The sequence below is a fragment of the Procambarus clarkii genome, unplaced genomic scaffold, assembly GCF_040958095.1.
Source record: "Procambarus clarkii isolate CNS0578487 unplaced genomic scaffold, FALCON_Pclarkii_2.0 HiC_scaffold_157, whole genome shotgun sequence".
NCBI classification, from domain to species: Eukaryota; Metazoa; Arthropoda; class Malacostraca; order Decapoda; family Cambaridae; genus Procambarus; species Procambarus clarkii.
This window is the reverse complement of record NW_027189190.1, coordinates 736,178-749,851: the sequence shown is the minus strand read 5'-3', so window position 1 is coordinate 749,851 and position 13,674 is coordinate 736,178.

Sequence of the window (13,674 nt, the reverse complement as noted above, 5' to 3'; positions counted from 1 at the left end):
TGGTTGGATAGGTTGGTTGGTTAGGTTGGTTGGTTAGTTAGGTTGGTTTGTTAGGTTGGTTTGGTTGGTTGGTTAGGTTGGTTGGTTAGGTTGGTTGGTTAGGTTGGTTGGTTAGGTTAGGTTGGTTAGGTTAGGTTGGTTAGGTTGGTTGCTTAGGTTGCTTAGGTTGGTTAGGTTGGTTACGTTGGTTAGGTTGGTTGGTTAGGTTGGTTGGTTAGGTGTGTTAGGTTGGTGGGTTAGGTTAGATAGCTTACGTTGGTTAGGTTGGTTGGTTAGTTAGGTTGGTTGGTTAGATAGCTTAGGTTGGTTAGGTTGGTTGGTTAGGTTGGTTGGTTAGGTTAGGTTGGTTAGGTTAGGTTGGTTAGGTTGGTTGCTTATGTTGGTTAGGTTGGTTAGGTTGGTTACGTTGGTTAGGTTGGTTGGTTAGGCTGGTTCGTTAGGTGTGTTAGGTTGGTGGGTTAGGTTAGATAGCTTACGTTGGTTAGGTTGGTTGGTTAGTTAGGTTGGTTAGTTAGGTTGGTTGGTTAGATAGCTTAGGTTGGTTAGGTTGATTGATTTGTTAGGTTCCTTGGTTAGGTTGGTTGGTTAGGTTGCTTGGTTAGGTTGCTTGGTTAGGTTAGATAGCTTAGGTTGGTTGGTTAGGTTAGTTAGGTTGGTTGGTTAGGTTAAATAGTTTACTTTGGTTGGTTAGTTAGGTTGGTTAGTTAGGTTGGTTCGTTAGATAGCTTAGGTTGGTTGATTAGGTTGGTTGGTTAGTTAGGTTGGTTGGTTGGTTAGGTTGGTTAGGTTGGTTGGTTAGGTTAAGTTGGTTACGTTATTACGTTGATTAGGTTGGTTGGTTACGTTGGTTAGGATGGTTGGTTACGTTGGTTAGGTTGGTTGGTTGGTTAGGTTAGGTTGGTTGGTTGGTTAGGTTAGTTTGGTTGGTTAGGTTAGTTTGGTTGGTTAGGTTAGTTTGGTTGGTTAGGTTAGGTTAGGTTGGTTGGTTAGGTTGGTTGATTGATTGCTTGGTTAGGTTGGTTGATTAGGTTCTTTGGTTAGGTTGGTTGGTTAGGTTGCTTGGTTAGGTTGGTTGGTTAGGTTGCTTGGTTAGGTTAGATAGCTTAGGTTGGTTGGTTAGGTTAGATAGTTTAGGTTGGTTGGATAGGTTGGTTGGATAGGTTGGTTGGTTAGGTTAGATAGCTTGGTTGGATAGGTTGGTTGGTTAGGTTAGATAGCTTAGGTTGTTTGGTTAGGTTGGTTGGTTAGTTAGGTTGGTTTGTTAGGTTGGTTAGGTTTGTTAGGTTAGGTTGGTTGGTTAGGTTGGTTGGTTAGGTTGGTTGGTTAGGTTGGTTGGTTGGTTAGGTTAGGTTGGTTAGGTTAGGTTGGTTAGGTTGGTTAGGTTAGGTTGGTTAGGTTGGTTGCTTAGGTAGGTTGGTTAGGTTGGTTGGTTAGGTTGGTTATGTTGATGAGGTCGGTTGGTTACATTGGTTAGGTTGGTTGGTTAGGTTGGTTGGTTACGTTGGTTGGTTGGTTGGTTGGTTACATTAGGTTAGGTTAGGTTGGTTAGGTTAGTTGGTTGGTTAGGTTAGTTGGTTGGTTAGGTTAGTTGGTTGGTTAGGTTAGGTTGGTTACGTTGGTTGGTTACGTTGGTTAGGATGGTTGGTTACGTTGGTTAGGTTAGGTTGGGTTGGTTGGTTAGGTTAGGTTAGGTTGGTTGGTTAGGCTGCTTGGTTAGGTTGGTTGGTTAGGTTGGTTGGTTAGGTTGCTTGGTTAGGTTAGATAGCTTAGGTTGGTTGGTTAGGTTAGATAGCTTAGGTTGGTTGGTTAGGTTAGATAGCTTAGGTTGGTTAGGTTGGTTGGTTAGTTAGGTTGGTTGGTTAGATAGCTTAGGTTGGTTAGGTTGGTTGGTTAGGTTGCTTGGTTAGGTTGCTTGGTTAGGTTAGATAGCTTACGTTGGTTAGGTTGGTTGGTTAGTTAGGTTGGTTAGGTTAGATAGCTTACGTTGGTTAGTTAGGTTGGTAATTAGGTTGGTTGGTAAGATAGCTTAGGTTGGTTAGGTTGGTTGGTTGGTTGTTAGGTTCCTTGGTTAGGTTGGTTGGTTAGGTTGGTTGCTTAGGTAGGTTGGTTAGGTTGGTTGGTTAGGTTGGTTATGTTGATGAGGTCGGTTGGTTACATTGGTTAGGTTGGTTGGTTAGGTTGGTTGGTTACGTTGGTTGGTTGGTTGGTTGGTTACATTAGGTTAGGTTAGGTTGGTTAGGTTAGTTGGTTGGTTAGGTTAGTTGGTTGGTTAGGTTAGTTGGTTGGTTAGGTTAGGTTGGTTACGTTGGTTGGTTACGTTGGTTAGGATGGTTGGTTACGTTGGTTAGGTTAGGTTGGGTTGGTTGGTTAGGTTAGGTTAGGTTGGTTGGTTAGGCTGCTTGGTTAGGTTGGTTGGTTAGGTTGGTTGGTTAGGTTGCTTGGTTAGGTTAGATAGCTTAGGTTGGTTGGTTAGGTTAGATAGCTTAGGTTGGTTGGTTAGGTTAGATAGCTTAGGTTGGTTAGGTTGGTTGGTTAGTTAGGTTGGTTGGTTAGATAGCTTAGGTTGGTTAGGTTGCTTGGTTAGGTTGCTTGGTTAGGTTGCTTGGTTAGGTTAGATAGCTTACGTTGGTTAGGTTGGTTGGTTAGTTAGGTTGGTTAGGTTAGATAGCTTACGTTGGTTAGTTAGGTTGGTAATTAGGTTGGTTGGTAAGATAGCTTAGGTTGGTTAGGTTGGTTGGTTGGTTGTTAGGTTCCTTGGTTAGGTTGGTTGGTTAGGTTGGTTGGTTAGGTTGCTTGGTTAGGTTGCTTGGTTAGGTTAGATAGCTTAGGTTGGTTGGTTAGGTTAGTTAGGTTGGTTGGTTGGTTAGGTTAAATAGTTTACATTGGTTGGTTAGTTAGGTTGGTTGGTTAGATAGCTTAGGTTGGTTGATTAGGTTGGTTGGTTAGGTAAGGTTGGTTGGTTAGGTTGGTTGGGTTGGTTGGTTGGTTGGTTAGGTTAGGTTGGTTAGGTTAGGTAGGTTAGGTTGGTTGATTAGGGGTGGTTGATTAGGTTGGTTGGTTGGTTAGGTTGGTTGGGTTGGTTGGATTGGTTGGATTGGTTGGTTGGATTGGTTGGTTAGGTTAGGTTGGTTAGGTTAGGTTGGTTGATTAGGGGTGGTTCATTAGGTGGGTTGGTTAGGCTAGGTTGGTTAGGTTAGGTTGGTTAGGTTAGGTTGGTTAGGTTGGTTGATTAGGGGTGGTTGATTAGATTGGTTGGTTGGTTAGGTTGGTTGGATTGGTTGGATTGGTTGGTTGGATTGGTTGGTTAGGTTAGGTTGGTTAGGTTAGGTTGGTTAGGTTGGTTGCTTAGGTTGCTTAGGTTGGTTAGGTTGGTTACGTTGGTTAGGTTGGTTGGTTAGGTTGGTTGGTTAGGTGTGTTAGGTTGGTGGGTTAGGTTAGATAGCTTACATTGGTTAGGTTGGTTGGTTAGTTAGGTTGGTTGGTTAGTTAGGTTGGTTGGTTAGATAGCTTAGGTTGGTTAGGTTGGTTGGTTAGGTTGGTTGGTTAGGTTAGGTTGGTTAGGTTAGGTTGGTTAGGTTGGTTGCTTATGTTGGTTAGGTTGGTTAGGTTGGTTACGTTGGTTAGGTTGGTTGGTTAGGCTGGTTCGTTAGGTGTGTTAGGTTGGTGGGTTAGGTTAGATAGCTTAGGTTGGTTAGGTTGGTTGGTTAGTTAGGTTGGTTAGTTAGGTTGGTTGGTTAGATAGCTTAGGTTGGTTAGGTTGGTTGGTTTGTTAGGTTCCTTGGTTAGGTTGGTTGGTTAGGTTGCTTGGTTAGGTTTCTTGGTTAGGTTAGATAGCTTAGGTTGGTTGGTTAGGTTAGTTAGGTTGGTTGGTTAGGTTAAATAGTTTACGTTGGTTGGTTAGTTAGGTTGGTTAGTTAGGTTGGTTCGTTAGATAGCTTAGGTTGGTTGATTAGGTTGGTTGGTTAGTTAGGTTGGTTGGTTGGTTAGGTTGGTTAGGTTGGTTTGTTAGGTTAAGTTGGTTACATTATTACGTTGGTTAGGTTGGTTGGTTACGTTGGTTAGGATGGTTGGTTACGTTGGTTAGGTTGGTTGGTTGGTTAGGTTAGGTTGGTTGGTTGGTTAGGTTAGTTTGGTTGGTTAGGTTAGTTTGGTTGGTTAGGTTAGTTTGGTTGGTTAGGTTAGGTTAGGTTGGTTGGTTAGGTTGGTTGATTGATTGCTTGGTTAGGTTGGTTGATTAGGTTCTTTGGTTAGGTTGGTTGGTTAGGTTGCTTGGTTAGGTTGGTTGGTTAGGTTGCTTGGTTAGGTTAGATAGCTTAGGTTGGTTGGTTAGGTTAGATAGTTTAGGTTGGTTGGATAGGTTGGTTGGATAGGTTGGTTGGTTAGGTTAGATAGCTTGGTTGGATAGGTTGGTTGGTTAGGTTAGATAGCTTAGGTTGTTTGGTTAGGTTGGTTGGTTAGTTAGGTTGGTTTGTTAGGTTGGTTAGGTTTGTTAGGTTAGGTTGGTTGGTTAGGTTGGTTGGTTAGGTTGGTTGGTTAGGTTGGTTGGTTGGTTAGGTTAGGTTGGTTAGGTTAGGTTGGTTAGGTTGGTTAGGTTAGGTTGGTTAGGTTGGTTGCTTAGGTAGGTTGGTTAGGTTGGTTGGTTAGGTTGGTTATGTTGATGAGGTCGGTTGGTTACATTGGTTAGGTTGGTTAGGTTGGTTGGTTACATTGGTTAGGTTAGTTGGTTAGGTTGGTTGGTTACGTTGGTTGGTTGGTTGGTTGGTTACATTAGGTTAGGTTAGGTTGGTTAGGTTAGTTGGTTGGTTAGGTTAGTTGGTTGGTTAGGTTAGGTTGGTTACGTTGGTTGGTTACGTTGGTTAGGATGGTTGGTTACGTTGGTTAGGTTAGGTTGGGTTGGTTGGTTAGGTTAGGTTAGGTTGGTTGGTTAGGCTGCTTGGTTAGGTTGGTTGGTTAGGTTGGTTGGTTAGGTTGCTTGGTTAGGTTAGATAGCTTAGGTTGGTTAGTTAGGTTAGATAGCTTAGGTTGGTTGGTTAGGTTAGATAGCTTAGGTTGGTTAGGTTGGTTGGTTAGTTAGGTTGGTTGGTTAGATAGCTTAGGTTGGTTAGGTTGGTTGGTTAGGTTGCTTGGTTAGGTTGCTTGGTTAGGTTAGATAGCCTACGTTGGTTGGTTAGGTTAGTTAGGTTGGTTGGTTAGGTTAGTTAGGTTGGTTGGTTAGGTTAGATAGGTTGGTTGGTTAGGTTGGTTGGTTAGGTTAGATAGCTTACGTTGGTTAGGTTGGTTGGTTAGTTAGGTTGGTTAGGTTAGATAGCTTACGTTGGTTAGTTAGGTTGGTTAGTTAGGTTGGTTAGATAGCTTAGGTTGGTTAGGTTGGTTGGTTGGTTGTTAGGTTCCTTGGTTAGGTTGGTTGGTTAGGTTGCTTGGTTAGGTTGCTTGGTTAGGTTAGATAGCTTAGGTTGGTTGGTTAGGTTAGTTAGGTTGGTTGGTTGGTTAGGTTAAATAGTTTACATTGGTTGGTTAGTTAGGTTGGTTGGTTAGATAGCTTAGGTTGGTTGATTAGGTTGGTTGGTTAGGTAAGGTTGGTTGGTTAGGTTGGTTGGGTTGGTTGGTTGGTTGGTTAGGTTAGGTTGGTTAGGTTAGGTAGGTTAGGTTGGTTGATTAGGGGTGGTTGATTAGGTTGGTTGGTTGGTTAGGTTGGTTGGGTTGGTTGGATTGGTTGGATTGGTTGGTTGGATTGGTTGGTTAGGTTAGGTTGGTTAGGTTAGGTTGGTTGATTAGGGGTGGTTGATTAGGTGGGTTGGTTAGGTTAGGTTGGTTAGGTTAGGTTGGTTAGGTTAGGTTGGTTAGGTTGGTTGATTAGGGGTGGTTGATTAGATTGGTTGGTTGGTTAGGTTGGTTGGATTGGTTGGATTGGTTGGTTGGATTGGTTGGTTAGGTTAGGTTGGTTAGGTTAGGTTGGTTAGGTTGGTTGATTAGGGGTGGTTGATTAGGTGGGTTGGTTAGGTTAGGTCAGTTAGGTTAGGTTGGTTAGGTTGGTTGATTAGGGGTGGTTGATTAGATTGGTTGGTTAGTTAGGTTGGTTGGTTAAGTTAGATAGCTTAGGTTGGTTGGTTAGGTTGGTTGGTTTGGTTAGATAGCTTAGGTTGGTTGGTTAGGTTGGTTGGTTGGGTTGGTTGGTTAGCCTGGTTGGTTGGTTAGATTAGGTTGCCTAGGTTGGTTGGTTGATTAGATTGGTTAGTTAGGTGGGTTGGTTAGGTTAGGTTGGTTGGTTACGTTGGTTAGGTTGGTTGGTTGGTTAGGTTGGTTGGTTAAGTTAGATAGCTTAGGTTCGTTGGTTAGGTTGGTTGGTTTGGTTGGTTGGTTGGGTTGGTTGGTTAAGTTAGATAGCTTTGGTTGGTTGGTTAGGTTGGTTGATTTGGTTAGGTTGGTTGTTTGGGTTGGTTGGTTGGGTTGGTTGGTTGGGTGGTTGGATAGATTAGGTTGCCTAGGTTGGTTGGTTGGTTAGGTTGGTTAGGTGGGTTGGTTAGGTTGGGTTGGTTAGGTTAGGATGGTTGGGTTGGTTAGGTTGGTTGGTTAGGTAGGTTACTTAGGTTGGTTGGTTGGTTGGTTGGTTAGGTTAGGTTTAAACAAGCTGTTTAAATCATGGCATAAGTAAGAACTCTGTTTAGTGTTTGTAGGTAATAGTTGTGTGTGTATACACACACATACAACTCTTTGAAAATGTAATAAGTTATTACGAAACGCGTTCAAGTGTCACGTCAGACTAGTGAATAAAAATAAATAAAAATAAAAATATATAAAAATAAAAATAAAAGAATAAAAATGAAATTTGGAGAATGGATTTTTCAATTACCATCAACAGTGAAAAGAAACAAGATGGAGAAAATTCGTGTTAGAATTATTTATCTTACTTATTCGGTCATATTAAATAAAATAATATAATTATATATATATATGTACACATATATATATATATGTATATATATATATATATATATATATATATATATATATATATATATATATATATATATATATATATATATATATATATATATGTCGAACCTAGTAGCCAGAACGCACTTCTCAGTCAACTATGCAAGGCCCAATTTGCCTAATAAGCAAAGTTTTCATGAATTAATTGTTTTTCGACTACCTAACCTAACCTAACCTAACTTTTTCGGCTACCGAACCTAACCTAACCTATAAAGATAGGTTAGGTTAGGTTAGGTAGGGCTGGTTAGGTTCGGTCTTATATCTACATTAATTTTAACTCTAATAACAAAAATTAACTCCATACATAATGAAATGGGTTGCTTTATCATTTCATAAAAGAAAAATTAGAGAAAATATATTAATTCAGGAAAACTTGGCTTATTAGGCAAATCGGGCCTTGCATAGTAGGCATAGAAGTGCGTTCTGGCTACTAGGTACGACATATATATATATATATATATATATATATATATATATATATATATATATATATATATATATATATAAATATATATATATTATTAAATATGACCGAAAAAGTAAGATTAATAATTCTAACACGAATTTTCTCAATCTTTCGTACATTTCGCTTCACTGTTGGAGGTAAATCAAAAATCAATTCTCCAAAATTCATTTTTATTTCTAGTCTGACGCGACACGAGCGCGTTTCGTAAAACTTATTACATTTTCAAAGACTTTAGTTCACAAATACACAACTGAATAGAACTTACGTATCTCCGATTTTATATCTACATTTGAGTGAGGTGGAAGGGGTGATGTGGCATTAACACAAGACAGAACTAAATGTGGTATTAATAGGGTATTAATTTCATCAACACAAGACAGAACAAGAGTATTAATAGGGTTTTAATTTCATCAACACAAGACAGAACACGAAACAATGGATATTGAATAGAAGTGTTTGTAGAAAGCCTATTGGTCCATATTTCTTGATGCTTCTATATTGGAGCGGCGTCTTGAGGTGGGTAGAATATAGTTGTGCAATAATTGGCTGTTGATTGCTGGTGTTGACTTCTTGATGTGTAGTGCCTCGCAAACGTCAAGCCGCCTGCTATCGCTGTATCTATCGATGATTTCTGTGTTGTTTACTAGGATTTCTCTGGCGATGGTTTGGTTGTGGGAAGAGATTATATGTTCCTTAATGGAGCCCTGTTGCTTATGCATCGTTAAACGCCTAGAAAGAGATGTTGTTGTCTTGCCTATATACTGGGTTTTTTGGAGCTTACAGTCCCCAAGAGGGCATTTGAAGACATAGACGACGTTAGTCTTTTAAAGCGTTCTGTTTTGTGTCTGGAGAGTTTCTCATGAGTAGGCTGGCCGTTTTTCTGGTTTTATAGTAAATCGTCAGTTGTTTCCTCTTATTTTTGTCTGTAGGGATAACGTTTCTATTAACAATATCTTTCAGGACCCTTTCCTCCGTTTTATGAGCTGTGGAAAAGAAGTTCCTGTAAAATAGTCTAATAGGGGGCATAGGTGTTGTGTTAGTTGTCTCTTCAGAGGTTGTATGGCTTTTCACTTTCCTTCTTATGATGTCTTCGACGAAACCATTGGAGACATCAATCATCGAAGACATCATAAGAAGGAAAGTGAAAAGCCATGCAACCTCTGAAGAGACAACTAACACAACACCTATACCCCCTATTAGACTATTTTACAGGAACTTCTTTTCCACAGCTCATAAAACGGAGGAAAGGGTCCTGAAAGATATTGTTAATAGAAACGTTATCCCTACAGACAAAAATCAGAGGATACAACTGACGATTTACTATAAAACCAGAAAAACGGCCAGTCTACTCATGAGAAACTCTCCAGACACAAAGCAGAACACTTTAAAAGAGACCAACGTCGTCTATGCCTTCAAATGCCCACTTGGGGACTGTAAGCTCCAAAAAAACCAGTATATTGGCAAGACAACAACATCTCTTTCTAGGCGTTTAACGATGCATAAGCAACAGGGCTCCATTAAGGAACATTTAATCTCTTCCCACAACCAAACCATCGCCAGAGAAATCCTAGTAAACAACATAGAAATCATCGATAGATACAGCGATAGCAGGCGGCTTGACGTTTGCGAGGCACTACACATCAAGAAGTCAACACCAGCAATCAACAGCTAATTAATGCGCAACTATATTCTACCCACCTCAAGACTTCGCTCCAATATAGAAGCATCAAGAAATATGGACCAATAGGCTTTCTACAAACACGTCTATTCAATACCCACTGTTTCGTGTTCTGTCTTGTGTTGATGAAATTAATACCCTATTAATGCCACCTCTTGTTCTGTCTTGTGTTAATGCCACATCACCCCTTCCACCTCACTCAAATGTAGATATAAAATCGGAGATGCGTAAGTTCTATTCAGTTGTGTATTTGTGAACTAAAGTCTTTGAAAATGTAATAAGTTTTACGAAACGCGCTCGTGTCGCGTCAGACTAGAAATAAAAATGAATTTTGGAGAATTGATTTTTGATTTACCTCCAACAGTGAAAAGAAATGTACGAAAGATTGAGAAAATTCGTGTTAGAATTATTAATCTTACTTTTTCGGTCATATTTAATAATATATGTCTACAGGAAAGACTGCTACCAAAATATACTAATATATATATATATATATATTTTTTTTTTTGAATAATAGGGAAGGGAGTACCACCTCTGGCTGGAAGAAGGGGGACCCATAGCCTCGGAGGAAACCACACATCACGCATTGGAGGGAATGTAGGTCCCCTCCAATACAGTTTCTGTGTGCTTTTCTCCTACCACCCCCTTCCCTTTTTTTTTTCTTTTATTGTGTATTTAAAGGTTACAAAACATACAAGACAAATGCCTAAAGGTTATGGATCTCTTGAAGCTCCTCCGCTTCTGGACAGGAACCGAGGACGCAGCAAGCATTTCCCCTCTGGATCGCCACCCTGAGACGCTGAAATAAAAAACTGGAAGCCCTTGGGTCTCTGGTGACGTCAATGAGCTTGGAACCCAATTCCTTGAGAAATCCCAAGGCACTCTTGCCCCAGGGGCCATGCGTCTCAGACGCTATGGGAACAAAGAGGTATTGACCTTCCAGTCGCCTGTACTTGAGTGATTTTGCTGTTTCCCTGTGGTTGGCCGCCCCACCTGCTTGATCAGCTCCGAAGTGTTTTTTAGGGGGGTTATATATATTATATATATATATATATATATATATATATATATATATATATATATATATATATATATATATATATATATATATATATATATATATATATATATATATTATTATATTATATATATTATTATATATATATTATATATATTATATATATATTATTATATTATATATATATATATATATTATATATATATATATATATATATATATATATATATATATATATACATATATATATATATATATATATATATATATATATATATATATTATATATAAATATTTATATTATCCTGGAGTTTTGGTTGTCAACCCAAACGACAAAAATTAATGTGGTATTTACCCTCGATATAAAAAAATTAAACCAATACAAAAATTACAAAATAACATTACAATAATTGGTCGAGTCTTAACTGTTGTAGTTGATGAAGTCAGGCCCGGCGTGTCGAGTACCAGGCTTCTTTCTAGAGTTATAATGGGTTAGTTGCAGCGGCTGATGTGCACACCATTCACCAGCCTGGAATGTTACCTCGCATTAGCACTCTTTGATAATAATACAAATGTGTGCCCTAATTAGGTACTGCCACTTTTATTATAAGCTTCGGCCTAGCTTATTTATCACTAAGTATATATATATATATATATATATATATATATATATATATATATATATATATATATATATATATATATATATGTCGTACCTAATAGCCAGAACGCACTTCTCAGCCTACTATTCAAGGCCCGATTTGCCTAATAAGCCAAGTTTTCATGAATTAATGTTTTTTCGTCTACCTAACCTACCTAACCTAACCTAACCTAGCTTTTTTTGGCTACCTAACCTAACCTTACCTATAAATATAGGTTAGGTTAGGTTAGGTAGGGTTGGTTAGGTTCGGTCATATATCTACGTTAATTTTAACTCCAATAAAAAAAAATTGACCTCATACATAGAGAAAAGGGTTGCTTTATCATTTCATAAGAAAAAAATTATAGTAAATATATTAATTCAGGAAAACTTGGCTTATTAGGCAAATCGGGCCTTGAATAGTAGGCTGAGAAGTGAGTTCTGGCTACTAGGTACGACATATATATATATATATATATATATATATATATATATATATATATATATATATATATATATATATATATATATAATATATATATATATATATATACACAAATTTAAATAGCTTAAATTTTATATTTTGATTACTTTGGGCTCGACAGCCCTCGTCTTAACTACTTTCATTGTTTTTTAGGGGGTTAGTGTTTTTGGTAAGAATTAAATAGGATTCCAAAAAGCTAAACAGTGACTATTTAAGATTTATGTGGTGTAAACATTAGGATTTATGTGGTGTAAACATTAGGATTTATGTGGTGTACACATTAGGATTTATGTGGAGTAAACATTAGGATTTATGTGGTGTAAACATTAGGATTTATGTGGTGTACACATTAGGATTTATGTGGTGTACACATTAGGATTTATGTGGTGTAAACATTAGGATTTATGTGGTGTAAACATTAGGATTTATGTGGTGTAAACATTAGCATTTATGTGGTGTAAACATTAGCATTTATGTGGTGTAAACATTAGCATTTATGTGGTGTAAACATTAGGATTTATGTGGTGTAAACATTAGCATTTATGTGGTGTAAACATTAGCATTTATGTGGTGTAAACATTAGCATTTATGTGGTGTAAACATTAGGATTTATGTGGTGTAAACATTAGGATTTATGTTGTGTAAACAGAGACGGGATTGGTGGCGACAGTGAAGGCGTCAATATAGGCTTGATGCATTGCGTTTATGCTTTTTGTTGTCACTGCTTCTCCTCTTGTCTATTATTATAAACAATCCTACACCTTAATAACAATAACGAGGCACAAGCAGTTGTTACAAAATTAATATTAATAGTTTCTGGCTTATAAACTTCCGTTTAAGCACAAGGGACGTCTTCGCTTGGCAATGTTTACAATCTCTCTGGCTAGCGTCGTCTCCCCCGGTGTTCGTGAGACAAGTTGCCGTCTACACCTCTGGCTAGCGTCGTCTCCCCCGGTGTTCGTGAGACAAGTAGCCGTCTACACCTCTGGCTAGCGTCGTCTCCCCCGGTGTTCGTGAGACAAGTAGCCGTCTACACCTCTGGCTAGCGTCGTCTCCCCCGGTGTTCGTGAGACAAGTAGCCGTCTACACCTCTGGCTAGCGTCGTCTCCCCCGGTGTTCGTGAGACAAGTAGCCGTCTACACCTCTGGCTAGCGTCGTCTCCCCCGGTGTTCGTGAGACAAGTAGCCGTCTACACCTCTGGCTAGGGTCGTCTCCCCCGGTGTTCGTGAGACAAGTAGCCGTCTACACCTCTGGCTAGCGTCGTGTCTCCCGGTGTTCGTGAGACAAGTAGCCGTCTACACCTCTGGCTAGCGTCGTCTCCCCCGGTGTTCGTGAGACAAGTAGCCGTCTACACCTCTGGCTAGCGTCGTCTCCCCCGGTGTTCGTGAGACAAGTAGCCGTCTACACCGGATTCACGAAATATTTATATTTTCGACACGCTATTCTTAATTTTTATAGATAATATTTAGCGGTGTGCAGTTATTATTCCTTTCTTTAGGATCATTGTTGTCTTTCTTGAATAGTGGTTATATCTTAGTGTTCTTATGAGAATGTGGATTTTCTCATGTTTGGATTCAGACGCCTATAGTGTCGAAAACGGCTCGGATTGCAGTTGTTATTGTTGTTAGAGGAGGAAGCCTCGTGGATCTGTTCTATATATACAGCTTAGGTCGACTGCTAGCAGCCGTGGAGTGAGGACGTTTACCGACCCTCCGTGGCTGTTGGAGTTGTTTGCTGTTTTGGTCGCCAGGTGGTGTGGGCGTCTCTGCCCTACCAGTTTTGTTGCCTGCCTGGCTGCGTTGACGTGGCAGTCCTGACATGGGGGGCCATCTTCCTCCTGTTATGCGTGTGAACTCCGTGGGCCTGGAGTTCACTTGTAAGGCTGGTTATCCGACCATCGAGATGGTGATGTGTGACATGCTTCGTGTCCCGGTGGAAGCTGTTTACGGTGTGGAGCTAGTTACGGCCCATCGGGTTGTTATTAAGTTCGTGGTGGAGGACGAGTACCGGGACTTCCTCCGTCGGTACGGGGGGAGTACGTTGCCGTTGCCAGACGATGCCGGCTCTGTGGCAATTTCGGACCGCAGTGGTGCCCTGACTTATGTCAGTGTCCATGGTGCGCCCCTGGAGTTCCCTGATGACCTCCTCCGGCGTTACTTCGGGGGTTTTGGTACTGTTGTCAGCGTGCGGGTGAACACGCTCTCCTCGGGGCGGTATGCTGGGAGGCGTACAAACATTCGCACGTTGGGGATGCGCCTGCGGTCGGATATACCTTCTTCTGTCCGGCTTATGGGGTACTACGTCCGGGTGTATTATGCCCGGCAGCCTCGTACCTGTTTCCGGTGTGGACTGTTGGGGCATCAGGCTGCCGGGTGCTCTGAGGCCCCTGCTGCTC